Source organism: Pleurodeles waltl, chromosome 3_1 (genome assembly GCF_031143425.1).
Source record: "Pleurodeles waltl isolate 20211129_DDA chromosome 3_1, aPleWal1.hap1.20221129, whole genome shotgun sequence".
Classification (NCBI taxonomy): domain Eukaryota; kingdom Metazoa; phylum Chordata; class Amphibia; order Caudata; family Salamandridae; genus Pleurodeles; species Pleurodeles waltl.
The window spans coordinates 487,815,741-487,841,797 of record NC_090440.1 but is presented as its reverse complement, the minus strand read 5'-3'; positions in this window follow the sequence as shown (position 1 = coordinate 487,841,797).

Here is a 26,057-nt window from a genome sequence, read left to right as displayed (position 1 = left end):
ATTTTTGAAAACTAGAGACCTAGGGGAATCCAAGATGGGGTGACTTGTGGGGCTCTGACCATGTTCTGTTACCCAGAATCCTTTGCAAACCTCAAAATTTGGAGAAAAAAACACATGTTCCTCACATTTCTGTGGCAGAAAGTTCTGGAATCTGAGAGGAGCCACAAATTTCCTTTCACCCAGCGTTCCCCCAAGTCTCCCAATAAAAATGATACCTCACTTTTGTGGGTAGGCCTAGCGCCCGCGACAGGAAATGCCCCAAAGCGCAACGTGGACACATCCAATTTTTTGAAAGAAAACAGAGATATTTTTTGCAAAGTGCCTACCTGTAGATTTTGGCTTCTAGCTCGGCCGGCACCTAGAGAAACCTACCAAACCTGTGCATTTTTGAAAACCAGAGACCTAGGGGAATCCAAGATGGGGTGACTTGTGGGGCTCTGACCAGGTTCTGTTACCCAGAATCCTTTGCAAACCTCAAAATTTGGCTAAAAAAACACATGTTCCTCACATTTTTGTGGCAGAAACTTCTGGAATGTGAGAGGACCACAAATTTCCTTCCACGCAGCGTTCCCCCAAGTCTCCCGATAAAAATGATACCTCACTTGTGTGGGTAGGCCTAGCGCCCGCGACAAGAAATGCCCCAAAGCGCAACGTGGACACATCCAATTTTTTGAAAGAAATCAGAGGTGTTTTTTGCAAAGTGCCTACCTGTAGATTTTGGCCTCTAGCTCAGCCGGCACCTAGGGAAACCTACCAATCCTGTGCATTTTTGAAAACTAGAGACCTAGGGGAATCCAAGATGGGGTGACTTGTGGGGCTCTGACCAGGTTCTGTTACCCAGAATCCTTTGCAAACCTCAAAATTTGGCTAAAAAAAATACATGTTCCTCACATTTCTGTGGCAGAAAGTTCTGGAATCTGAGAGGAGCCACAAATTTCCTTCCACTCAGCGTTCCCCCAAGTCTGCAGATAAAAATGATACCTCACTTGTGTGGGTAGGCCTAGCGCCCGCGACAGGAAATGCCCAAAGCGCAACGTGGACACATCCAATTTTTTGAAAGAAAACAGAGGTGTTTTTTGCAGAGTGCCTACCTGTAGATTTTGGCCTCTAGCTCAGCCGGCACTTAGGGAAACCTACCAAACCTGTGCATTTTTGAAAACTAGAGACCTAGGGGATTCCAAGATGGGGTGACTTGTGGGGCTCTGACCAGGTTCTGTTACCCAGAATCCTTTGCAAACCTCGAAATTTGGTTAAAAAAACACATGTTCCTCACAGTTCTGTGGCAGAAAGTTCTGGAATCTGAGAGGAGCCACAAATTTCCTTTCACCCAGCGTTCCCCCAAGTCTCCCAATAAAAATGATACCTCACTTGTGTGGGTAGGCCTTAGCGCCTGTGACAGGAAATGCCCCAAAGTGCAACGTGGACACATCCAATTTTTTGAAAGAAAACAGAGGTGTTTTTTGCAAAGTGCCTACCTGTAGATTTTGGCCTCTAGCTCAGCCGGCACCTTGGGAAACCTACCAAACCTGTGCATTTTTTAAAACTAGAGACCTAGGGGAATCCAAGATGGGTTGACTTGTGGGGCTCTAACCAGGTTCTGTTACCCAGAATCCTTTGCAAACCTCAAAATTTGGATAAAAAATCACATGTTCCTCACATTTTTGTGGCAGAAAGTTCTGGAATCTGAGAGGAGACACAAATTTCCTTCCACACAGCGTTCCCCCAAGCCTCCCGATAAAAATTATACCTCACTTGTGTGGGTAGGCCTAGCGCCCGCGACAGGAAATGCCCCAAAGCGCAACGTGGACACATCCAATTTTTTGAAAGAAAACAGAGGTGTTTTTTGCAAAGTGCCTACCTGTAGATTTTGGCCTCTAGCTCAGCAGGCACCTAGGGAAACCTACCAAACCTGTGTATTTTTGAAAACTAGAGACCTAGGGGAATCCAAGATGGGGTGACTTGTGGGGCTCTGACCAGGTTCTGTTACCCAGAATCCTTTGCAAACCTCAACATTTGGCTAAAAAAACACATGTTCCTCACATTTTTGGGGCAGAAAGTTCTGGAATTTGAGAGGAGCCAAAAATGTCCTTCCACGCAGCGTTTCCCCCAAGTCTCCCGATAAAAATGATACCTCACTTGTGTGGGTAGGCCTAGCGCCCGCGACAGGAAATGCCCCAAAGCGCAACGTGGACACATCCAATTTTTTGAAAGAAAACAGAGATGTTTTTTGCAAAGTGCCTACCTGTAGATTTTGGCCTCTAGCTCAGCCGGCACCTAGGGAAACCTACCAAACCTGTGCATTTTTTAAAACTAGAGACCTAGGGGAATCCAAGATGGGTTGACTTGTGGGGCTCTAACCAGGTTCTGTTACCCAGAATCCTTTGCAAACCTCAAAATTTGGCTAAAAAAACACATGTTCCTCACATTTTTGTGGCAGAAAGTTCTGGAATCTGAGAGGAGACACAAATTTCCTTCCACGCAGCGTTCCCCCAAGCCTCCCGATAAAAATTATACCTCACTTGTGTGGGTAGGCCTAGCGCCCGCGACAGGAAATGCCCCAAAGCGCAACATGGACACATCCAATTTTTTGAAAGAAAACAGAGGTGTTTTTTGCAAAGTGCCTACCTGTAGATTTTGGCCTCTAGCTCAGCAGGCACCTAAGGAAACCTACCAAACCTGTGCATTTTTGAAAACTAGAGACCTAGGGGAATCCAAGATGGGGTGACTTGTGGGGCTGGGACCATGTTCTGTTACCCAGAATCCTTTGCAAACCTCAAAATTTGGCGAAAAAAACACATGCTCCTCAAATTTCTGTGGCAGAAAGTTCTGGAATCTGAGAGGAGCCACAAATTTCCTTTCACCCAGCGTTCCCCCAAGTCTCCCAATAAAAATGATACCTCACTTGTGTGGGTAGGCCTAGCGCCCGCGACAGGAAATGCCCCAAAGCGCAACGTGGACACATCCAATTTTTTGAAAGAAAACAGAGGTGTTTTTTGCAAAGTGCCTACCTGTAGATTTTGGCCTCTAGCTCAGCCGGCACCTAGGGAAACCTACCAAACCTGTGTATTTTTGAAAACTAGAGACCTAGGGGAATCCAAGATGGGGTGACTTGTGGGGCTCTGACCAGGTTCTGTTACGCAGAATCCTTTGCAAACCTCAACATTTGGCTAAAAAAACACATGTTCCTCACATTTTTGGGGCAGAAAGTTCTGGAATTTGAGAGGAGCCAAAAATTTCCTTCCACGCAGCGTTTCAGCCAAGTCTCCCGATAAAAATGATACCTCACTTGTGTGGGTAGGCCTAGCGCCCGCGACAGGAAATGCCCCAAAGCGCAACGTGGACACATCCAATTTTTTGAAAGAAAACAGAGGTGTTTTTTGAAAAGTGCCTACCTGTAGATTTTGGCCTCTAGCTCAGCCGGCACCTAAGGAAACCTACCAAACCTGTGCATTTTTGAAAACTAGAGACCTAGGGGAATCCAAGATGGGGTGACTTATGGGGCTCTGACCATGTTCTGTTACCCAGAATCCTTTGCAAACCTCAAAATTTGGAGAAAAAAACACATGTTCCTCACATTTCTATGGCAGAAAGTTCTGGAATCTGAGAGGAGCCACAAATTTCCTTTCACCCAGCGTTCCCCCAAGTCTCCCAATAAAAATGATACCTCACTTTTGTGGGTAGGCCTAGCGCCCGCGACAGGAAATGCCCCAAAGCGCAACGTGGACACATCCAATTTTTTTTAAAGAAAACAGAGGTTTTTTTTGCAAAGTGCCTACCTGTAGATTTTGGCCACTAGCTCAGCCTGCACCTAGGGAAACCTACCAAACCTGTGCATTTTTGAAAACTAGAGACCTAGGGGAATCCAAGATGGGGTGACTTGTGGGGCTCTGACCAGGTTCTGTTACCCAGAATCCTTTGCAAACCTCGAAATTTGGCTAAAAACATGTTCCTCACATTTCTGTGGCAGAAAGTTCTGGAATCTGAGAGGAGCCACAAATTTCCTTTCACCCAGCGTTCCCCCAAGTCTCCCAATAAAAATTATACCTCACTTGTGTGGGTAGGCCTAGCGCCCGCGACAGGATATGCCCCAAAGCTCAACGTGGACACATCCAATTTTTTGAAAGAAAACAGAGGTGTTTTTTGCAAAGTTCCTACCTGTAGATGTGGGCCTCTAGCTCAGCTGGCACCTAGGGAAACCTACCAAACCTGTGCATTTTTGAAAACTAGAGACCTAGGGGAATCCAAGATGCGGTGACTTGTGGGGCTGTGACCATGTTCTGTTACCCAGAATCCTTTGCAAACCTCAAAATTTGGCGAACAAAACACATGTTCCTCACATTTCTGTGGCAGAAAGTTCTGGAATCTGAGAGGAGCCACAAATTTCCTTTCACCCAGCGTTCCCCCAAGTCTCCCAATAAAAATGATACCTCACTTGTGTGGGTAGGCCTAGCGCCCGCTACAGGAAATGCCCCAAAGCGCAACGTGGACACATCCAATATTTTGAAAGAAAACAGAGGTGTTTTTTGCAAAGTGCCTACCTGTAGATTTTGGCCTCTAGATCAGCCGGCACCTAGGGAAACCTACCAAACCTGTGTATTTTTGAAAACTAGAGACCTAGGGGAATCCAAGATGGGGTGACTTGTGGGGCTCTGACCAGGTTCTGTTACCCAGAATCCTTTGCAAACCTCAAAATTTGGCTAAAAAAACACATGTTCCTCACATTTTTGTGGCAGAAAGTTCTGGAATTTGAGAAGAGCCACAAATTTCCTTCCATGCAGCGTTCCCCCAAGTCTCCCGATAAAAATGATACCTCACTTGTGTGGGTAGGCCTAGCGCCCGCGACAGGAAATGCCCCAACGCGCAACATGGACACATCCAATTTTTTGAAAGAAAACAGAGGTGTTTTTTGTAAAGTGCCTACCTGTAGATTTTGGCCTCTAGCTCAGCCGGCACCTAAGGAAACTTACCAAACCTGTGCATTTTTGAAAACTAGAGACCTAGGGGAATCCAAGATGGGGTGACTTGTGGGGCTCTGACCATGTTCTGTTACCCAGAATCCTTTGCAAACCTCAAAATTTGGAGAAAAAAACACATGTTCCTCACATTTCTGAGGCAGAAAGTTCTGGAATCTGAGAGGAGCCACAAATTTCCGTTCACCCAGCGTTCACCCAAGTCTCCCAATAAAAATGATACCTCACTTTTGTGGGTAGGCCTAGCGCCTGCGACAGGAAATGCCCCAAAGCGCAACGTGGACACATCCTATTTTTTTAAAGAAAACAGAGGTGTTTTTTGCAAAGTGCCTACCTGTAGATTTTGGCCACTAGCTCAGCCTGCACCTAGGGAAACCTACCAAACCTGTGCATTTTTGAAAACTAGAGACCTAGGGGAATCCAAGATGGGGTGACTTGTGGGGCTCTGACCAGGTTCTGTTACCCAGAATCCTTTGCAAACCTCGAAATTTGGCTAAAAACATGTTCCTCACATTTCTGTGCAGAAAGTTCTGGAATCTGAGAGGAGCCACAAATTTCCTTTCACCCAGCGTTCCCCCAAGTCTCCCAATAAAAATGATACCTCACTTGTGTGGGTAGGCCTAGCGCCCGCGACAGGATATGCCCCAAAGCTCAACGTGGACACATCCAATTTTTTGAAAGAAAACAGAGGTGTTTTTTGCAAAGTGCCTACCTGTAGATGTGGGCCTCTAGCTCAGCCGGCACCTAGGGAAATCTACCAAACCTGTGCATTTTTTAAAACTAGAGACCTAGGGGAATCCAAGATGGGTTGACTTGTGGGGCTCTAACCAGATTCTGTTACCCAGAATCCTTTGCAAACCTCAAAATTTGGCTAAAAAAACACATGTTCCTCACATTTTTGTGGCAGAAAGTTCTGGAATCTGAGAGGAGACACAAATTTCCTTCCACGCAGCGTTCCCCCAAGCCTCCCGATAAAAATGATACCTCACTTGTGTGGGTAGGCCTAGCGCCCGCGACAGGAAATGCCCCAAAGCGCAACGTGGACACATCCAATTTTTTGAAAGAAAACAGAGGTGTTTTTTGCAAAGTGCCTACCTGTAGATTTTGGCCTCTAGCTCAGCCGGCACCTAGGGAAACCTACCAAACCTGTGCATTTTTGAAAACTAGAGACCTAGGGGAATCCAAGATGGGGTGACTTGTGGGGCTCTGACCAGGTTCTGTTACTCAGAATCCTTTGCAAACCTCAAAATTTGGCTAAAAAAACACATGTTCCTCACATTTTTGTGGCAGAAAGTTCTGGAATTTGAGAGGAGCCACAAATTTCCTTCCACGCAGCGTTCCCCCAAGTCTCCCGATAAAAATGATACCTCACTTGTGTGGGTAGGCCTAGCGCCCGCGACAGGAAATGCCCCAAAGCGCAACATGGACACATCCAATTTTTTGAAAGAAAACAGAGGTGTTTTTTGCAAAGTGCCTACCTGTAGATTTTGGCCTCTAGCTCAGCCGGCACCTAAGGAAACTTACCAAACCTGTGCATTTTTGAAAACTAGAGACCTAGGGGAATCCAAGATGGGGTGACTTGTGGGGCTCTGACCATGTTCTGTTACCCAGAATCCTTTGCAAAACTCAAAATTTGGAGAAAAAAACACATGTTCCTCACATTTCTGAGGCAGAAAGTTCTGGAATCTGAGAGGAGCCACAAATTTCCGTTCACCCAGCGTTCCCCCAAGTCTCCCAATAAAAATGATACCTCACTTTTGTGGGTAGGCCTAGCGCCCGCGACAGGAAATGCCCCAAAGCGCAACGTGGACACATCCAATTTTTTGAAAGAAAACAGAGGTGTTTTTTGCAAAGTGCCTACCTGTAGATTTTGGCAACTAGCTCAGCCTGCACCTAGGGAAACCTACCAAACCTGTGCATTTTTGAAAACTAGAGACCTAGGGGAATCCAAGATGGGGTGACTTGTGGGGCTCTGACCAGGTTCTGTTACCCAGAATCCTTTGCAAACCTCGAAATTTGGCTAAAAACATGTTCCTCACTTTTGTGTGGCAGAAAGTTCTGGAATCTGAGAGGAGCCACAAATTTCCTTTCACCCAGCGTTCCCCCAAGTCTCCCAATAAAAATGATACCTCACTTGTGTGGGTAGGCCTAGCGCCCGCGACAGGAAATGCCCCAAAGCGCAACGTGGACACATCCAATTTTTTTAAAGAAAACAGAGGTGTTTTTTGCAAAGTGCCTACCTGTAGATTTTGGCCTCTAGCTCAGCCGGCACCTAAGGAAACCTACCAAACCTGTGCATTTTTGAAAACTAGAGACCTAGGGGAATCCAAGATGGGGTGACTTGTTGGGCTCTGACCATGTTCTGTTACCCAGAATCCTTTGCAAACCTCAAAATTTGGAGAAAAAAACACTGTTCCTCACATTTCTGAGGCAGAAAGTTCTGGAATCTGAGAGGAGCCACAAATTTCCGTTCACCCAGCGTTCACCCAAGTCTCCCAATAAAAATGATACCTCACTTTTGTGGGTAGGCCTAGCGCCCACGACAGGAAATGCCCCAAAGCGCAACGTGGACACATCCTATTTTTTGAAAGAAAACAGAGGTGTTTTTTGCAAAGTGCCTACCTGTAGATTTTGGCCACTAGCTCAGCCTGCACCTAGGGAAACCTACCAAACCTGTGCATTTTTGAAAACTAGAGACCTAGGGGAATCCAAGATGGGGTGACTTGTGGGGCTCTGACCAGGTTCTGTTACCCAGAATCCTTTGCAAACCTCGAAATTTGGCTAAAAACATGTTCCTCACTTTTGTGTGGCAGAAAGTTCTGGAATCTGAGAGGAGCCACAAATTTCCTTTCACCCAGCGTTCCCCCAAGTCTCCCAATAAAAATGATACCTCACTTGTGTGGGTAGGCCTAGCGCCCGCGACAGGATATGCCCCAAAGCTCAACGTGGACACATCCAATTTTTTGAAAGAAAACAGAGGTGTTTTTTGCAAAGTGCCTACCTGTAGATGTGGGCCTCTAGCTCAGCCGGCACCTAGGGAAATCTACCAAACCTGTGCATTTTTTAAAACTAGAGACCTAGGGGAATCCAAGATGGGTTGACTTGTGGGGCTCTAACCAGATTCTGTTACCCAGAATCCTTTGCAAACCTCAAAATTTGGCTAAAAAAACACATGTTCCTCACATTTTTGTGGCAGAAAGTTCTGGAATCTGAGAGGAGACACAAATTTCCTTCCACGCAGCGTTCCCCCAAGCCTCCCGATAAAAATGATACCTCACTTGTGTGGGTAGGCCTAGCGCCCGCGACAGGAAATGCCCCAAAGCGCAACGTGGACACATCCAATTTTTTTAAAGAAAACAGAGGTGTTTTTTGCAAAGTGCCTACCTGTAGATTTTGGCCTCTAGCTCAGCCGGCACCTAAGGAAACCTACCAAACCTGTGCATTTTTGAAAACTAGAGACCTAGGGGAATCCAAGATGGGGTGACTTGTTGGGCTCTGACCATGTTCTGTTACCCAGAATCCTTTGCAAACCTCAAAATTTGGAGAAAAAAACACTGTTCCTCACATTTCTGAGGCAGAAAGTTCTGGAATCTGAGAGGAGCGACAAATTTCCGTTCACCCAGCGTTCCCCCAAGTCTCCCAATAAAAATGATACCTCACTTTTGTGGGTAGGCCTAGCGCCCGCGACAGGAAATGCCCCAAAGCGCAACGTGGACACATCCAATTTTTTGAAAGAAAACAGAGGTGTTTTTTGCAAAGTGCCTACCTGTAGATTTTGGCCACTAGCTCAGCCGGCACCTAGGGAAACCTACCAAACCTGTGCATTTTTGAAAACTAGAGACCTAGGGGAATCCAAGATGGGGTGACTTGTGGGGCTCTGACCAGGTTCTGTTACCCAGAATCCTTTGCAAACCTCAACATTTGGCTAAAAAAACACATGTTCCTCACATTTTTGGGGCAGAAAGTTCTGGAATTTGAGAGGAGCCAAAAATTTCCTTCCACGCAGCGTTTCCCCCAAGTCTCCCGATAAAAATTATACCTCACTTGTGTGGGTAGGCCTAGCGCCTGCGACAGGAAATGCCCCAAAGCGCAACGTGGACACATCCAATTTTTTGAAAGAAAACAGAGGTGTTTTTTGCAAAGTGCCTACCTGTAGATTTTGGCCTCTAGCTCAGCCGGCACCTAGGGAAACCTACCAAACCTGTGCATTTTTTAAAACTAGAGACCTAGGGGAATCCAAGATGGGTTGACTTGTGGGGCTCTAACCAGGTTCTGTTACCCAGAATCCTTTGCAAACCTCAAAATTTGGCTAAAAAAACACATGTTCCTCACATTTTTGTGGCAGAAAGTTCTGGAATCTGAGAGGAGACACAAATTTCCTTCCACGCAGCGTTCCCCCAAGCCTCCCGATAAAAATTATACCTCACTTGTGTGGGTAGGCCTAGCGCCCGCGACAGGAAATGCCCCAAAGCGCAACGTGGACACATCCAATTTTTTGAAAGAAAACAGAGGTGTTTTTTGCAAAGTGCCTACCTGTAGATTTTGGCCTCTAGCTCAGCAGGCACCTAAGGAAACCTACCAAACCTGTGCATTTTTGAAAACTAGAGACCTAGGGGAATCCAAGATGGGGTGACTTGTGGGGCTGGGACCATGTTCTGTTACCCAGAATCCTTTGCAAACCTCAAAATTTGGCGAAAAAAACACATGCTCCTCAAATTTCTGTGGCAGAAAGTTCTGGAATCTGAGAGGAGCCACAAATTTCCTTTCACCCAGCGTTCCCCCAAGTCTCCCAATAAAAATGATACCTCACTTGTGTGGGTAGGCCTAGCGCCCGCGACAGGAAATGCCCCAAAGCGCAACGTGGACACATCCAATTTTTTGAAAGAAAACAGAGGTGTTTTTTGCAAAGTGCCTACCTGTAGATTTTGGCCTCTAGCTCAGCCGGCACCTAGGTAAACCTACCAAACCTGTGTATTTTTGAAAACTAGAGACCTAGGGGAATCCAAGATGGGGTGACTTGTGGGGCTCTGACCAGGTTCTGTTACCCAGAATCCTTTGCAAACCTCAACATTTGGCTAAAAAAACACATGTTCCTCACATTTTTGGGGCAGAAAGTTCTGGAATTTGAGAGGAGCCAAAAATGTCCTTCCACGCAGCGTTTCAGCCAAGTCTCCCGATAAAAATGATACCTCACTTGTGTGGGTAGGCCTAGCGCCCGCGACAGGAAATGCCCCAAAGCGCAACGTGGACACATCCAATTTTTTGAAAGAAAACAGAGGTGTTTTTTGAAAAGTGCCTACCTGTAGATTTTGGCCTCTAGCTCAGCCGGCACCTAAGGAAACCTACCAAACCTGTGCATTTTTGAAAACTAGAGACCTAGGGGAATCCAAGATGGGGTGACTTATGGGGCTCTGACCATGTTCTGTTACCCAGAATCCTTTGCAAACCTCAAAATTTGGAGAAAAAAACACATGTTCCTCACATTTCTATGGCAGAAAGTTCTGGAATCTGAGAGGAGCCACAAATTTCCTTTCACCCAGCGTTCCCCCAAGTCTCCCAATAAAAATGATACCTCACTTTTGTGGGTAGGCCTAGCGCCCGCGACAGGAAATGCCCCAAAGCGCAACGTGGACACATCCAATTTTTTTTAAAGAAAACAGAGGTTTTTTTTGCAAAGTGCCTACCTGTAGATTTTGGCCACTAGCTCAGCCTGCACCTAGGGAAACCTACCAAACCTGTGCATTTTTGAAAACTAGAGACCTAGGGGAATCCAAGATGGGGTGACTTGTGGGGCTCTGACCAGGTTCTGTTACCCAGAATCCTTTGCAAACCTCGAAATTTGGCTAAAAACATGTTCCTCACATTTCTGTGGCAGAAAGTTCTGGAATCTGAGAGGAGCCACAAATTTCCTTTCAACCAGCGTTCCCCCAAGTCTCCCAATAAAAATGATACCTCACTTGTGTGGGTAGGCCTAGCGCCCGCGACAGGATATGCCCCAAAGCTCAACGTGGACACATCCAATTTTTTGAAAGAAAACAGAGGTGTTTTTTGCAAAGTTCCTACCTGTAGATGTGGGCCTCTAGCTCAGCTGGCACCTAGGGAAACCTACCAAACCTGTGCATTTTTGAAAACTAGAGACCTAGGGGAATCCAAGATGCGGTGACTTGTGGGGCTGTGACCATGTTCTGTTACCCAGAATCCTTTGCAAACCTCAAAATTTGGCGAACAAAACACATGTTCCTCACATTTCTGTGGCAGAAAGTTCTGGAATCTGAGAGGAGCCATAAATTTCCTTTCACCCAGCGTTCCCCCAAGTCTCCCAATAAAAATGATACCTCACTTGTGTGGGTAGGCCTAGCGCCCGCGACAGGAAATGCCCCAAAGCGCAACGTGGACACATCCAATTTTTTGAAAGAAAACAGAGGTGTTTTTTGCAAAGTGCCTACCTGTAGATTTTGGCCTCTAGATCAGCCGGCACCTAGGGAAACCTACCAAACCTGTGTATTTTTGAAAACTAGAGACCTAGGGGAATCCAAGATGGGGTGACTTGTGGGGCTCTGACCAGGTTCTGTTACCCAGAATCCTTTGCAAACCTCAAAATTTGGCTAAAAAAACACATGTTCCTCACATTTTTGTGGCAGAAAGTTCTGGAATTTGAGAAGAGCCACAAATTTCCTTCCATGCAGCGTTCCCCCAAGTCTCCCGATAAAAATGATACCTCACTTGTGTGGGTAGGCCTAGCGCCCGCGACAGGAAATGCCCCAACGCGCAACATGGACACATCCAATTTTTTGAAAGAAAACAGAGGTGTTTTTTGTAAAGTGCCTACCTGTAGATTTTGGCCTCTAGCTCAGCCGGCACCTAAGGAAACTTACCAAACCTGTGCATTTTTGAAAACTAGAGACCTAGGGGAATCCAAGATGGGGTGACTTGTGGGGCTCTGACCATGTTCTGTTACCCAGAATCCTTTGCAAACCTCAAAATTTGGAGAAAAAAACACATGTTCCTCACATTTCTGAGGCAGAAAGTTCTGGAATCTGAGAGGAGCCACAAATTTCCGTTCACCCAGCGTTCACCCAAGTCTCCCAATAAAAATGATACCTCACTTTTGTGGGTAGGCCTAGCGCCCGCGACAGGAAATGCCCCAAAGCGCAACGTGGACACATCCTATTTTTTGAAAGAAAACAGAGGTGTTTTTTGCAAAGTGCCTACCTGTAGATTTTGGCCACTAGCTCAGCCTGCACCTAGGGAAACCTACCAAACCTGTGCATTTTTGAAAACTAGAGACCTAGGGGAATCCAAGATGGGGTGACTTGTGGGGCTCTGACCAGGTTCTGTTACCCAGAATCCTTTGCAAACCTCGAAATTTGGCTAAAAACATGTTCCTCACATTTCTGTGCAGAAAGTTCTGGAATCTGAGAGGAGCCACAAATTTCCTTTCACCCAGCGTTCCCCCAAGTCTCCCAATAAAAATGATACCTCACTTGTGTGGGTAGGCCTAGCGCCCGCGACAGGATATGCCCCAAAGCTCAACGTGGACACATCCAATTTTTTGAAAGAAAACAGAGGTGTTTTTTGCAAAGTGCCTACCTGTAGATGTGGGCCTCTAGCTCAGCCGGCACCTAGGGAAATCTACCAAACCTGTGCATTTTTTAAAACTAGAGACCTAGGGGAATCCAAGATGGGTTGACTTGTGGGGCTCTAACCAGATTCTGTTACCCAGAATCCTTTGCAAACCTCAAAATTTGGCTAAAAAAACACATGTTCCTCACATTTTTGTGGCAGAAAGTTCTGGAATCTGAGAGGAGACACAAATTTCCTTCCACGCAGCGTTCCCCCAAGCCTCCCGATAAAAATGATACCTCACTTGTGTGGGTAGGCCTAGCGCCCGCGACAGGAAATGCCCCAAAGCGCAACGTGGACACATCCAATTTTTTGAAAGAAAACAGAGGTGTTTTTTGCAAAGTGCCTATCTGTAGATTTTGGCCTCTAGCTCAGCCGGCACCTAGGGAAACCTACCAAACCTGTGCATTTTTGAAAACTAGAGACCTAGGGGAATCCAAGATGGGGTGACTTGTGGGGCTCTGACCAGGTTCTGTTACCCAGAATCCTTTGCAAACCTCAAAATTTGGCTAAAAAAACACATGTTCCTCACATTTTTGTGGCAGAAAGTTCTGGAATTTGAGAGGAGCCACAAATTTCCTTCCACGCAGCGTTCCCCCAAGTCTCCCGATAAAAATGATACCTCACTTGTGTGGGTAGGCCTAGCGCCCGCAACAGGAAATGCCCCAAAGCGCAACATGGACACATCCAATTTTTTGAAAGAAAACAGAGGTGTTTTTTGCAAAGTGCCTACCTGTAGATTTTGGCCTCTAGCTCAGCCGGCACCTAAGGAAACTTACCAAACCTGTGCATTTTTGAAAACTAGAGACCTAGGGGAATCCAAGATGGGGTGACTTGTGGGGCTCTGACCATGTTCTGTTACCCAGAATCCTTTGCAAAACTCAAAATTTGGAGAAAAAAACACATGTTCCTCACATTTCTGAGGCAGAAAGTTCTGGAATCTGAGAGGAGCCACAAATTTCCGTTCACCCAGCGTTCCCCCAAGTCTCCCAATAAAAATGATACCTCACTTTTGTGGGTAGGCCTAGCGCCCGCGACAGGAAATGCCCCAAAGCGCAACGTGGACACATCCAATTTTTTGAAAGAAAACAGAGGTGTTTTTTGCAAAGTGCCTACCTGTAGATTTTGGCCACTAGCTCAGCCTGCACCTAGGGAAACCTACCAAACCTGTGCATTTTTGAAAACTAGAGACCTAGGGGAATCCAAGATGGGGTGACTTGTGGGGCTCTGACCAGGTTCTGTTACCCAGAATCCTTTGCAAACCTCGAAATTTGGCTAAAAACATGTTCCTCACTTTTGTGTGGCAGAAAGAACTGGAATCTGAGAGGAGCCACAAATTTCCTTTCACCCAGCGTTCCCCCAAGTCTCCCAATAAAAATGATACCTCACTTGTGTGGGTAGGCCTAGCGCCCGCGACAGGATATGCCCCAAAGCTCAACGTGGACACATCCAATTTTTTGAAAGAAAACAGAGGTGTTTTTTGCAAAGTGCCTACCTGTAGATGTGGGCCTCTAGCTCAGCCGGCACCTAGGGAAATCTACCAAACCTGTGCATTTTTTAAAACTAGAGACCTAGGGGAATCCAAGATGGGTTGACTTGTGGGGCTCTAACCAGATTCTGTTACCCAGAATCCTTTGCAAACCTCAAAATTTGGCTAAAAAAACACATGTTCCTCACATTTTTGTGGCAGAAAGTTCTGGAATCTGAGAGGAGACACCAATTTCCTTCCACGCAGCGTTCCCCCAAGCCTCCCGATAAAAATGATACCTCACTTGTGTGGGTAGGCCTAGCGCCCGCGACAGGAAATGCCCCAAAGCGCAACGTGGACACATCCAATTTTTTTAAAGAAAACAGAGGTGTTTTTTGCAAAGTGCCTACCTGTAGATTTTGGCCTCTAGCTCAGCCGGCACCTAAGGAAACCTACCAAACCTGTGCATTTTTGAAAACTAGAGACCTAGGGGAATCCAAGATGGGGTGACTTGTTGGGCTCTGACCATGTTCTGTTACCCAGAATCCTTTGCAAACCTCAAAATTTGGAGAAAAAAACACTGTTCCTCACATTTCTGAGGCAGAAAGTTCTGGAATCTGAGAGGAGCGACAAATTTCCGTTCACCCAGCGTTCCCCCAAGTCTCCCAATAAAAATGATACCTCACTTTTGTGGGTAGGCCTAGCGCCCGCGACAGGAAATGCCCCAAAGCGCAACGTGGACACATCCAATTTTTTGAAAGAAAACAGAGGTGATTTTTGCAAAGTGCCTACCTGTAGATTTTGGCCTCTAGATCAGCCGGCACCTAGGGAAACCTACCAAACCTGTGTATTTTTGAAAACTAGAGACCTAGGGGAATCCAAGATGGGGTGACTTGTGGGGCTCTGACCAGGTTCTGTTACCCAGAATCCTTTGCAAACCTCAAAATTTGGCTAAAAAAACACATGTTCCTCACATTTTTGTGGCAGAAAGTTCTGGAATTTGAGAAGAGCCACAAATTTCCTTCCATGCAGCGTTCCCCCAAGTCTCCCGATAAAAATGATACCTCACTTGTGTGGGTAGGCCTAGCGCCCGCGACAGGAAATGCCCCAACGCGCAACATGGACACATCCAATTTTTTGAAAGAAAACAGAGGTGTTTTTTGTAAAGTGCCTACCTGTAGATTTTGGCCTCTAGCTCAGCCGGCACCTAAGGAAACTTACCAAACCTGTGCATTTTTGAAAACTAGAGACCTAGGGGAATCCAAGATGGGGTGACTTGTGGGGCTCTGACCATGTTCTGTTACCCAGAATCCTTTGCAAACCTCAAAATTTGGAGAAAAAAACACATGTTCCTCACATTTCTGAGGCAGAAAGTTCTGGAATCTGAGAGGAGCCACAAATTTCCGTTCACCCAGCGTTCACCCAAGTCTCCCAATAAAAATGATACCTCACTTTTGTGGGTAGGCCTAGCGCCCACGACAGGAAATGCCCCAAAGCGCAACGTGGACACATCCTATTTTTTGAAAGAAAACAGAGGTGTTTTTTGCAAAGTGCCTACCTGTAGATTTTGGCCACTAGCTCAGCCTGCACCTAGGGAAACCTACCAAACCTGTGCATTTTTGAAAACTAGAGACCTAGGGGAATCCAAGATGGGGTGACTTGTGGGGCTCTGACCAGGTTCTGTTACCCAGAATCCTTTGCAAACCTCGAAATTTGGCTAAAAACATGTTCCTCACATTTCTGTGCAGAAAGTTCTGGAATCTGAGAGGAGCCACAAATTTCCTTTCACCCAGCGTTCCCCCAAGTCTCCCAATAAAAATGATACCTCACTTGTGTGGGTAGGCCTAGCGCCCGCGACAGGATATGCCCCAAAGCTCAACGTGGACACATCCAATTTTTTGAAAGAAAACAGAGGTGTTTTTTGCAAAGTGCCTACCTGTAGATGTGGGCCTCTAGCTCAGCCGGCACCTAGGGAAATCTACCAAACCTGTGCATTTTTTAAAACTAGAGACCTAGGGGAATCCAAGATGGGTTGACTTGTGGGGCTCTAACCAGATTCTGTTACCCAGAATCCTTTGCAAACCTCAAAATTTGGCTAAAAAAACACATGTTCCTCACATTTTTGTGGCAGAAAGTTCTGGAATCTGAGAGGAGACACAAATTTCCTTCCACGCAGCGTTCCCCCAAGCCTCCCGATAAAAATGATACCTCACTTGTGTGGGTAGGCCTAGCGCCCGCGACAGGAAATGCCCCAAAGCGCAACGTGGACACATCCAATTTTTTGAAAGAAAACAGAGGTGTTTTTTGCAAAGTGCCTACCTGTAGATTTTAGCCTCTAGCTCAGCCGGCACCTAGGGAAACCTACCAAACCTGTGCATTTTTGAAAACTAGAGACCTAGGGGAATCCAAGATGGGGTGACTTGTGGGGCTCTGACCAGGTTCTGTTACCCAGAATCCTTTGCAAACCTCAAAATTTGGCTAAAAAAACACATGTTCCTCACATTTTTGTGGCAGAAAGTTCTGGAATTTGAGAGGAGCCACAAATTTCCTTCCACGCAGCGTTCCCCCAAGTCTCCCGATAAAAATGATACCTCACTTGTGTGGGTAGGCCTAGCGCCCGCGACAGGAAATGCCCCAAAGCGCAACATGGACACATCCAATTTTTTGAAAGAAAACAGAGGTGTTTTTTGCAAAGTGCCTACCTGTAGATTTTGGCCTCTAGCTCAGCCGGCACCTAAGGAAACTTACCAAACCTGTGCATTTTTGAAAACTAGAGACCTAGGGGAATCCAAGATGGGGTGACTTGTGGGGCTCTGACCATGTTCTGTTACCCAGAATCCTTTGCAAAACTCAAAATTTGGAGAAAAAAACACATGTTCCTCACATTTCTGAGGCAGAAAGTTCTGGAATCTGAGAGGAGCCACAAATTTCCGTTCACCCAGCGTTCCCCCAAGTCTCCCAATAAAAATGATACCTCACTTTTGTGGGTAGGCCTAGCGCCCGCGACAGGAAATGCCCCAAAGCGCAACGTGGACACATCCAATTTTTTGAAAGAAAACAGAGGTGTTTTTTGCAAAGTGCCTACCTGTAGATTTTGGCCACTAGCTCAGCCTGCACCTAGGGAAACCTACCAAACCTGTGCATTTTTGAAAACTAGAGACCTAGGGGAATCCAAGATGGGGTGACTTGTGGGGCTCTGACCAGGTTCTGTTACCCAGAATCCTTTGCAAACCTCGAAATTTGGCTAAAAACATGTTCCTCACTTTTGTGTGGCAGAAAGTTCTGGAATCTGAGAGGAGCCACAAATTTCCTTTCACCCAGCGTTCCCCCAAGTCTCCCAATAAAAATGATACCTCACTTGTGTGGGTAGGCCTAGCGCCCGCGACAGGATATGCCCCAAAGCTCAACGTGGACACATCCAATTTTTTGAAAGAAAACAGAGGTGTTTTTTGCAAAGTGCCTACCTGTAGATGTGGGCCTCTAGCTCAGCCGGCACCTAGGGAAATCTACCAAACCTGTGCATTTTTTAAAACTAGAGACCTAGGGGAATCCAAGATGGGTTGACTTGTGGGGCTCTAACCAGATTCTGTTACCCAGAATCCTTTGCAAACCTCAAAATTTGGCTAAAAAAACACATGTTCCTCACATTTTTGTGGCAGAAAGTTCTGGAATCTGAGAGGAGACACAAATTTCCTTCCACGCAGCGTTCCCCCAAGCCTCCCGATAAAAATGATACCTCACTTGTGTGGGTAGGCCTAGCGCCCGCGACAGGAAATGCCCCAAAGCGCAACGTGGACACATCCAATTTTTTTAAAGAAAACAGAGGTGTTTTTTGCAAAGTGCCTACCTGTAGATTTTGGCCTCTAGCTCAGCCGGCACCTAAGGAAACCTACCAAACCTGTGCATTTTTGAAAACTAGAGACCTAGGGGAATCCAAGATGGGGTGACTTGTTGGGCTCTGACCATGTTCTGTTACCCAGAATCCTTTGCAAAACTCAAAATTTGGAGAAAAAAACACTGTTCCTCACATTTCTGAGGCAGAAAGTTCTGGAATCTGAGAGGAGCGACAAATTTCCGTTCACCCAGCGTTCCCCCAAGTCTCCCAATAAAAATGATACCTCACTTTTGTGGGTAGGCCTAGCGCCCGCGACAGGAAATGCCCCAAAGCGCAACGTGGACACATCCAATTTTTTGAAAGAAAACAGAGGTGTTTTTTGCAAAGTGCCTACCTGTAGATTTTGGCCACTAGCTCAGCCTGCACCTAGGGAAACCTACCAAACCTGTGCATTTTTGAAAACTAGAGACCTAGGGGAATCCAAGATGGGGTGACTTGTGGGGCTCTGACCAGGTTCTGTTACCCAGAATCCTTTGCAAACCTCGAAATTTGGCTAAAAACATGTTCCTCACATTTCTGTGGCAGAAAGTTCTGGAATCTGAGAGGAGCCACAAATTTCCTTTCACCCAGCGTTCCCCCAAGTCTCCCAATAAAAATGATACCTCACTTGTGTGGGTAGGCCTAGCGCCCGCGACAGGATATGCCCCAAAGCTCAACGTGGACACATCCAATTTTTTGAAATAAAACAGAGGTGTTTTTTGCAAAGTGCCTACCTGTAGATGTGGGCCTCTAGCTCAGCCGGCACCTAGGGAAACCTACCAAACCTGTGCATTTTTTAAAACTAGAGACCTAGGGGAATCCAAGATGGGTTGACTTGTGGGGCTCTAACCAGATTCTGTTACCCAGAATCCTTTGCAAACCTCAAAATTTGGCTAAAAAAACACATGTTCCTCACATTTTTGTGGCAGAAAGTTCTGGAATCTGAGACGAGACACAAATTTCCTTCCACGCAGCGTTCCCCCAAGCCTCCCGATAAAAATGATACCTCACTTGTGTGGGTAGGCCTAGCGCCCGCGACAGGAAATGCCCCAAAGCGCAACGTGGACACATCCAATTTTTTGAAAGAAAACAGAGGTGTTTTTTGCAAAGTGCCTACCTGTAGATTTTGGCCTCTAGCTCAGCCGGCACCTAGGGAAACCTACCAAACCTGTGCATTTTTGAAAACTAGAGACCTAGGGGAATCCAAGATGGGGTGACTTGTGGGGCTCTGACCATGTTCTGTTACCCAGAATCCTTTGCAAACCTCAAAATTTGGAGAAAAAAACACATGTTCCTCACATTTCTGAGGCAGAAAGTTCTGGAATCTGAGAGGAGCCACAAATTTCCGTTCACCCAGCGTTCCCCCAAGTCTCCCAATAAAAATGATACCTCACTTTTGTGGGTAGGCCTAGCGCCCGCGACAGGAAATGCCCCAAAGCGCAACGTGGATACATCCAATTTTTTGAAAGAAAACAGAGGTGTTTTTTGCAAAGTGCCTACCTGTAGATTTTGGCCCCTAGCTCAGCCTGCACCTAGGGAAACCTACCAAACCTGTGCATTTTTGAAAACTAGAGACCTAGGGGAATCCAAGATGGGGTGACTTGTGGGGCTCTGACCAGGTTCTGTTACCCAGAATCCTTTGCAAACCTCGAAATTTGGCTAAAAACATGTTCCTCACATTTCTGTGGCAGAAAGTTCTGGAATCTGAGAGGAGCCACAAATTTCCTTTCACCCAGCGTTCCCCCAAGTCTCCCAATAAAAATGATACCTCACTTGTGTGGGTAGGCCTAGCGCCCGCGACAGGATATGCCCCAAAGCTCAACGTGGACACATCCAATTTTTTGAAAGAAAACAGAGGTGTTTTTTGCAAAGTGCCTACCTGTAGATGTGGGCCTCTAGCTCAGCCGGCACCTAGGGAAACCTACCAAACCTGTGCATTTTTTAAAACTAGAGACCTAGGGGAATCCAAGATGGGTTGACTTGTGGGGCACTAACCAGATTCTGTTACCCAGAATCCTTTGCAAACCTCAAAATTTGGCTAAAAAAACACATGTTCCTCACATTTTTGTGGCAGAAAGTTCTGGAATCTGAGAGGAAACACAAATTTCCTTCCACGCAGCGTTCCCCCAAGCCTCCCGATAAAAATTATACCTCACTTGTGTGGGTAGGCCTAGCGCCCGCGACAGGAAATGCCCCAAAGCGCAACGTGGACACATCCAATTTTTTGAAAGAAAACAGAGGTGTTTTTTGCAAAGTGCCTACCTGTAGATTTTGGCCTCTAGCTCAGCAGGCACCTAAGGAAACCTACCAAACCTGTGCATTTTTGAAAACTAGAGACCTAGGGGAATCCAAGATGGGGTGACTTGTGGGGCTGTGACCATGTTCTGTTACCCAGAATCCTTTGCAAACCTCAAAATTTGGAGAAAAAAACACATGTTCCTCACATTGCTGTGGCAGAAAGTTCTGGAATCTGAGAGGAGCCACAAATTTCCTTTCACCCAGCGTTCCCCCAAGTCTCCCAATAAAAATGATACCTCACTTGTGTGGGTAGGCCTAGCGCCCGCGACAGGAAATGCCCCAAAGCGCAACGTGGACACATCCAATTTTTTGAAAGAAAACAGAGGTGTTTTTTGCAAAGTGCCTACCTGTAGATTTTGGCCTCTAGCTCAGCCGGCACCTAAGGAAACCTACCAAACCTGTGCATTTGTGAAAACTAGAGACCTAGGGGAATCCAAGATGGGGTGACTTGTGGGGCTCTGACCAGGTTCTGTTACCCAGAATCCTTTGCAAACCTCGAAATTTGGCTAAAAACATGTTCCTCACATTTCTGTGGCAGAAAGTTCTGGAATCTGAGAGGAGCCACAAATTTCCTTTCACCCAGCGTTCCCCCAAGTCTCCCAATAAAAATGATACCTCACTTGTGTGGGTAGGCCTAGCGCCCGCGACAGGATATGCCCCAAAGCTCAACGTGGACACATCCAATTTTTTGAAAGAAAACAGAGGTGTTTTTTGCAAAGTTCCTACCTGTAGATGTGGGCCTCTAGCTCAGCTGGCACCTAGGGAAACCTACCAAACCTGTGCATTTTTGAAAACTAGAGACCTAGGGGAATCCAAGATGCGGTGACTTGTGGGGCTGTGACCATGTTCTGTTACCCAGAATCCTTTGCAAACCTCAAAATTTGGCGAACAAAACACATGTTCCTCACATTTCTGTGGCAGAAAGTTCTGGAATCTGAGAGGAGCCACAAATTTCCTTTCACCCAGCGTTCCCCCAAGTCTCCCAATAAAAATGATACCTCACTTGTGTGGGTAGGCCTAGCGCCCGCGACAGGAAATGCCCCAAAGCGCAACGTGGACACATCCAATTTTTTGAAAGAAAACAGAGGTGTTTTTTGCAAAGTGCCTACCTGTAGATTTTGGCCTCTAGATCAGCCGGCACCTAGGGAAACCTACCAAACCTGTGTATTTTTGAAAACTAGAGACCTAGGGGAATCCAAGATGGGGTGACTTGTGGGGCTCTGACCAGGTTCTGTTACCCAGAATCCTTTGCAAACCTCAAAATTTGGCTAAAAAAACACATGTTCCTCACATTTTTGTGGCAGAAAGTTCTGGAATTTGAGAAGAGCCACAAATTTCCTTCCATGCAGCGTTCCCGCAAGTCTCCCGATAAAAATGATACCTCACTTGTGTGGGTAGGCCTAGCGCCCGCGACAGGAAATGCCCCAACGCGCAACATGGACACATCCAATTTTTTGAAAGAAAACAGAGGTGTTTTTTGTAAAGTGCCTACCTGTAGATTTTGGCCTCTAGCTCAGCCGGCACCTAAGGAAACTTACCAAACCTGTGCATTTTTGAAAACTAGAGACCTAGGGGAATCCAAGATGGGGTGACTTGTGGGGCTCTGACCATGTTCTGTTACCCAGAATCCTTTGCAAACCTCAAAATTTGGAGAAAAAAACACATGTTCCTCACATTTCTGAGGCAGAAAGTTCTGGAATCTGAGAGGAGCCACAAATTTCCGTTCACCCAGCGTTCACCCAAGTCTCCCAATAAAAATGATACCTCACTTTTGTGGGTAGGCCTAGCGCCCGCGACAGGAAATGCCCCAAAGCGCAACGTGGACACATCCTATTTTTTGAAAGAAAACAGAGGTGTTTTTTGCAAAGTGCCTACCTGTAGATTTTGGCCACTAGCTCAGCCTGCACCTAGGGAAACCTACCAAACCTGTGCATTTTTGAAAACTAGAGACCTAGGGGAATCCAAGATGGGGTGACTTGTGGGGCTCTGACCAGGTTCTGTTACCCAGAATCCTTTGCAAACCTCGAAATTTGGCTAAAAACATGTTCCTCACTTTTGTGTGGCAGAAAGTTCTGGAATCTGAGAGGAGCCACAAATTTCCTTTCACCCAGCGTTCCCCCAAGTCTCCCAATAAAAATGATACCTCACTTGTGTGGGTAGGCCTAGCGCCCGCGACAGGATATGCCCCAAAGCTCAACGTGGACACATCCAATTTTTTGAAAGAAAACAGGTGTTTTTTGCAAAGTGCCTACCTGTAGATGTGGGCCTCTAGCTCAGCCGGCACCTAGGGAAATCTACCAAACCTGTGCATTTTTTAAAACTAGAGACCTAGGGGAATCCAAGATGGGTTGACTTGTGGGGCTCTAACCAGATTCTGTTACCCAGAATCCTTTGCAAACCTCAAAATTTGGCTAAAAAAACACATGTTCCTCACATTTTTGTGGCAGAAAGTTCTGGAATCGGAGAGGAGACACAAATTTCCTTCCACGCAGCGTTCCCCCAAGCCTCCCGATAAAAATGATACCTCACTTGTGTGGGTAGGCCTAGCGCCCGCGACAGGAAATGCCCCAAAGCGCAACGTGGACACATCCAATTTTTTGAAAGAAAACAGAGGTGTTTTTTGCAAAGTGCCTACCTGTAGATTTTGGCCTCTAGCTCAGCCGGCACCTAGGGAAACCTACCAAACCTGTGCATTTTTGAAAACTAGAGACCTAGGGGAATCCAAGATGGGGTGACTTGTGGGGCTCTGACCAGGTTCTGTTACCCAGAATCCTTTGCAAACCTCAAAATTTGGCTAAAAAAACACATGTTCCTCACATTTTTGTGGCAGAAAGTTCTGGAATTTGAGAGGAGCCACAAATTTCCTTCCACGCAGCGTTCCCCCAAGTCTCCCGATAAAAATGATACCTCACTTGTGTGGGTAGGCCTAGCGCCCGCGACAGGAAATGCCCCAAAGCGCAACATGGACACATCCAATTTTTTGAAAGAAAACAGAGGTGTTTTTTGCAAAGTGCCTACCTGTAGATTTTGGCCTCTAGCTCATCCGGCACCTAAGGAAACTTACCAAACCTGTGCATTTTTGAAAACTAGAGACCTAGGGGAATCCAAGATGGGGTGACTTGTGGGGCTCTGACCATGTTCTGTTACCCAGAATCCTTTGCAAAACTCAAAATTTGGAGAAAAAAACACATGTTCCTCACATTTCTGAGGCAGAAAGTTCTGGAATCTGAGAGGAGCCACAAATTTCCGTTCACCCAGCGTTCCCCCAAGTCTCCCAATAAAAATGATACCTCACTTTTGTGGGTAGGCCTAGCGCCCGCGACAGGAAATGCCCCAAAGCGCAACGTGGACACATCCAATTTTTTGAAAGAAAACAGAGGTGTTTTTTGCAAAGTGCCTACCTGTAGATTTTGGCCACTAGCTCAGCCTGCACCTAGGGAAACCTACCAAACCTGTGCATTTTTGAAAACTAGAGACCTAGGGGAATCCAAGATGGGGTGACTTGTGGGGCTCTGACCAGGTTCTGTTACCCAGAATCCTTTGCAAACCTCGAAATTTGGCTAAAAACATGTTCCTCACTTTTGTGTGGCAGAAAGTTCTGGAATCTGAGAGGAGCCACAAATTTCCTTTCACCCAGCGTTCCCCCAAGTCTCCCAATAAAAATGATACCTCACTTGTGTGGGTAGGCCTAGCGCCCGCGACAGGATATGCCCCAAAGCTCAACGTGGACACATCCAATTTTTTGAAAGAAAACAGAGGTGTTTTTTGCAAAGTGCCTACCTGTAGATGTGGGCCTCTAGCTCAGCCGGCACCTAGGGAAATCTACCAAACCTGTGCATTTTTTAAAACTAGAGACCTAGGGGAATCCAAGATGGGGTGACTTGTTGGGCTCTGACCATGTTCTGTTACCCAGAATCCTTTGCAAACCTCAAAATTTGGAGAAAAAAACACTGTTCCTCACATTTCTGAGGCAGAAAGTTCTGGAATCTGAGAGGAGCGACAAATTTCCGTTCACCCAGCGTTCCCCCAAGTCTCCCAATAAAAATGATACCTCACTTTTGTGGGTAGGCCTAGCGCCCGCGACAGGAAATGCCCCAAAGCGCAACGTGGACACATCCAATTTTTTTAAAGAAAACAGAGGTGTTTTTTGCAAAGTGCCTACCTGTAGATTTTGGCCTCTAGATCAGCCGGCACCTAGGGAAACCTACCAAACCTGTGTATTTTTGAAAACTAGAGACCTAGGGGAATCCAAGATGGGGTGACTTGTGGGGCTCTGACCAGGTTCTGTTACCCAGAATCCTTTGCAAACCTCAAAATTTGGCTAAAAAAACACATGTTCCTCACATTTTTGTGGCAGAAAGTTCTGGAATTTGAGAAGAGCCACAAATTTCCTTCCATGCAGCGTTCCCCCAAGTCTCCCGATAAAAATGATACCTCACTTGTGTGGGTAGGCCTAGCGCCCGCGACAGGAAATGCCCCAACGCGCAACATGGACACATCCAATTTTTTGAAAGAAAACAGAGGTGTTTTTTGTAAAGTGCCTACCTGTAGATTTTGGCCTCTAGCTCAGCCGGCACCTAAGGAAACTTACCAAACCTGTGCATTTTTGAAAACTAGAGACCTAGGGGAATCCAAGATGGGGTGACTTGTGGGGCTCTGACCATGTTCTGTTACCCAGAATCCTTTGCAAACCTCAAAATTTGGAGAAAAAAACACATGTTCCTCACATTTCTGAGGCAGAAAGTTCTGGAATCTGAGAGGAGCCACAAATTTCCGTTCACCCAGCGTTCACCCAAGTCTCCCAATAAAAATGATACCTCACTTTTGTGGGTAGGCCTAGCGCCCACGACAGGAAATGCCCCAAAGCGCAACGTGGACACATCCTATTTTTTGAAAGAAAACAGAGGTGTTTTTTGCAAAGTGCCTACCTGTAGATTTTGGCCACTAGCTCAGCCTGCACCTAGGGAAACCTACCAAACCTGTGCATTTTTGAAAACTAGAGACCTAGGGGAATCCAAGATGGGGTGACTTGTGGGGCTCTGACCAGGTTCTGTTACCCAGAATCCTTTGCAAACCTCGAAATTTGGCTAAAAACATGTTCCTCACATTTCTGTGCAGAAAGTTCTGGAATCTGAGAGGAGCCACAAATTTCCTTTCACCCAGCGTTCCCCCAAGTCTCCCAATAAAAATGATACCTCACTTGTGTGGGTAGGCCTAGCGCCCGCGACAGGATATGCCCCAAAGCTCAACGTGGACACATCCAATTTTTTGAAAGAAAACAGAGGTGTTTTTTGCAAAGTGCCTACCTGTAGATGTGGGCCTCTAGCTCAGCCGGCACCTAGGGAAATCCACCAAACCTGTGCATTTTTTAAAACTAGAGACCTAGGGGAATCCAAGATGGGTTGACTTGTGGGGCTCTAACCAGATTCTGTTACCCAGAATCCTTTGCAAACCTCAAAATTTGGCTAAAAAAACACATGTTCCTCACATTTTTGTGGCAGAAAGTTCTGGAATCTGAGAGGAGACACAAATTTCCTTCCACGCAGCGTTCCCCCAAGCCTCCCGATAAAAATGATACCTCACTTGTGTGGGTAGGCCTAGCGCCCGCGACAGGAAATGCCCCAAAGCGCAACATGGACACATCCAATTTTTTGAAAGAAAACAGAGGTGTTTTTTGCAAAGTGCCTACCTGTAGATTTTGGCCTCTAGCTCAGCCGGCACCTAAGGAAACTTACCAAACCTGTGCATTTTTGAAAACTAGAGACCTAGGGGAATCCAAGATGGGGTGACTTGTGGGGCTCTGACCATGTTCTGTTACCCAGAA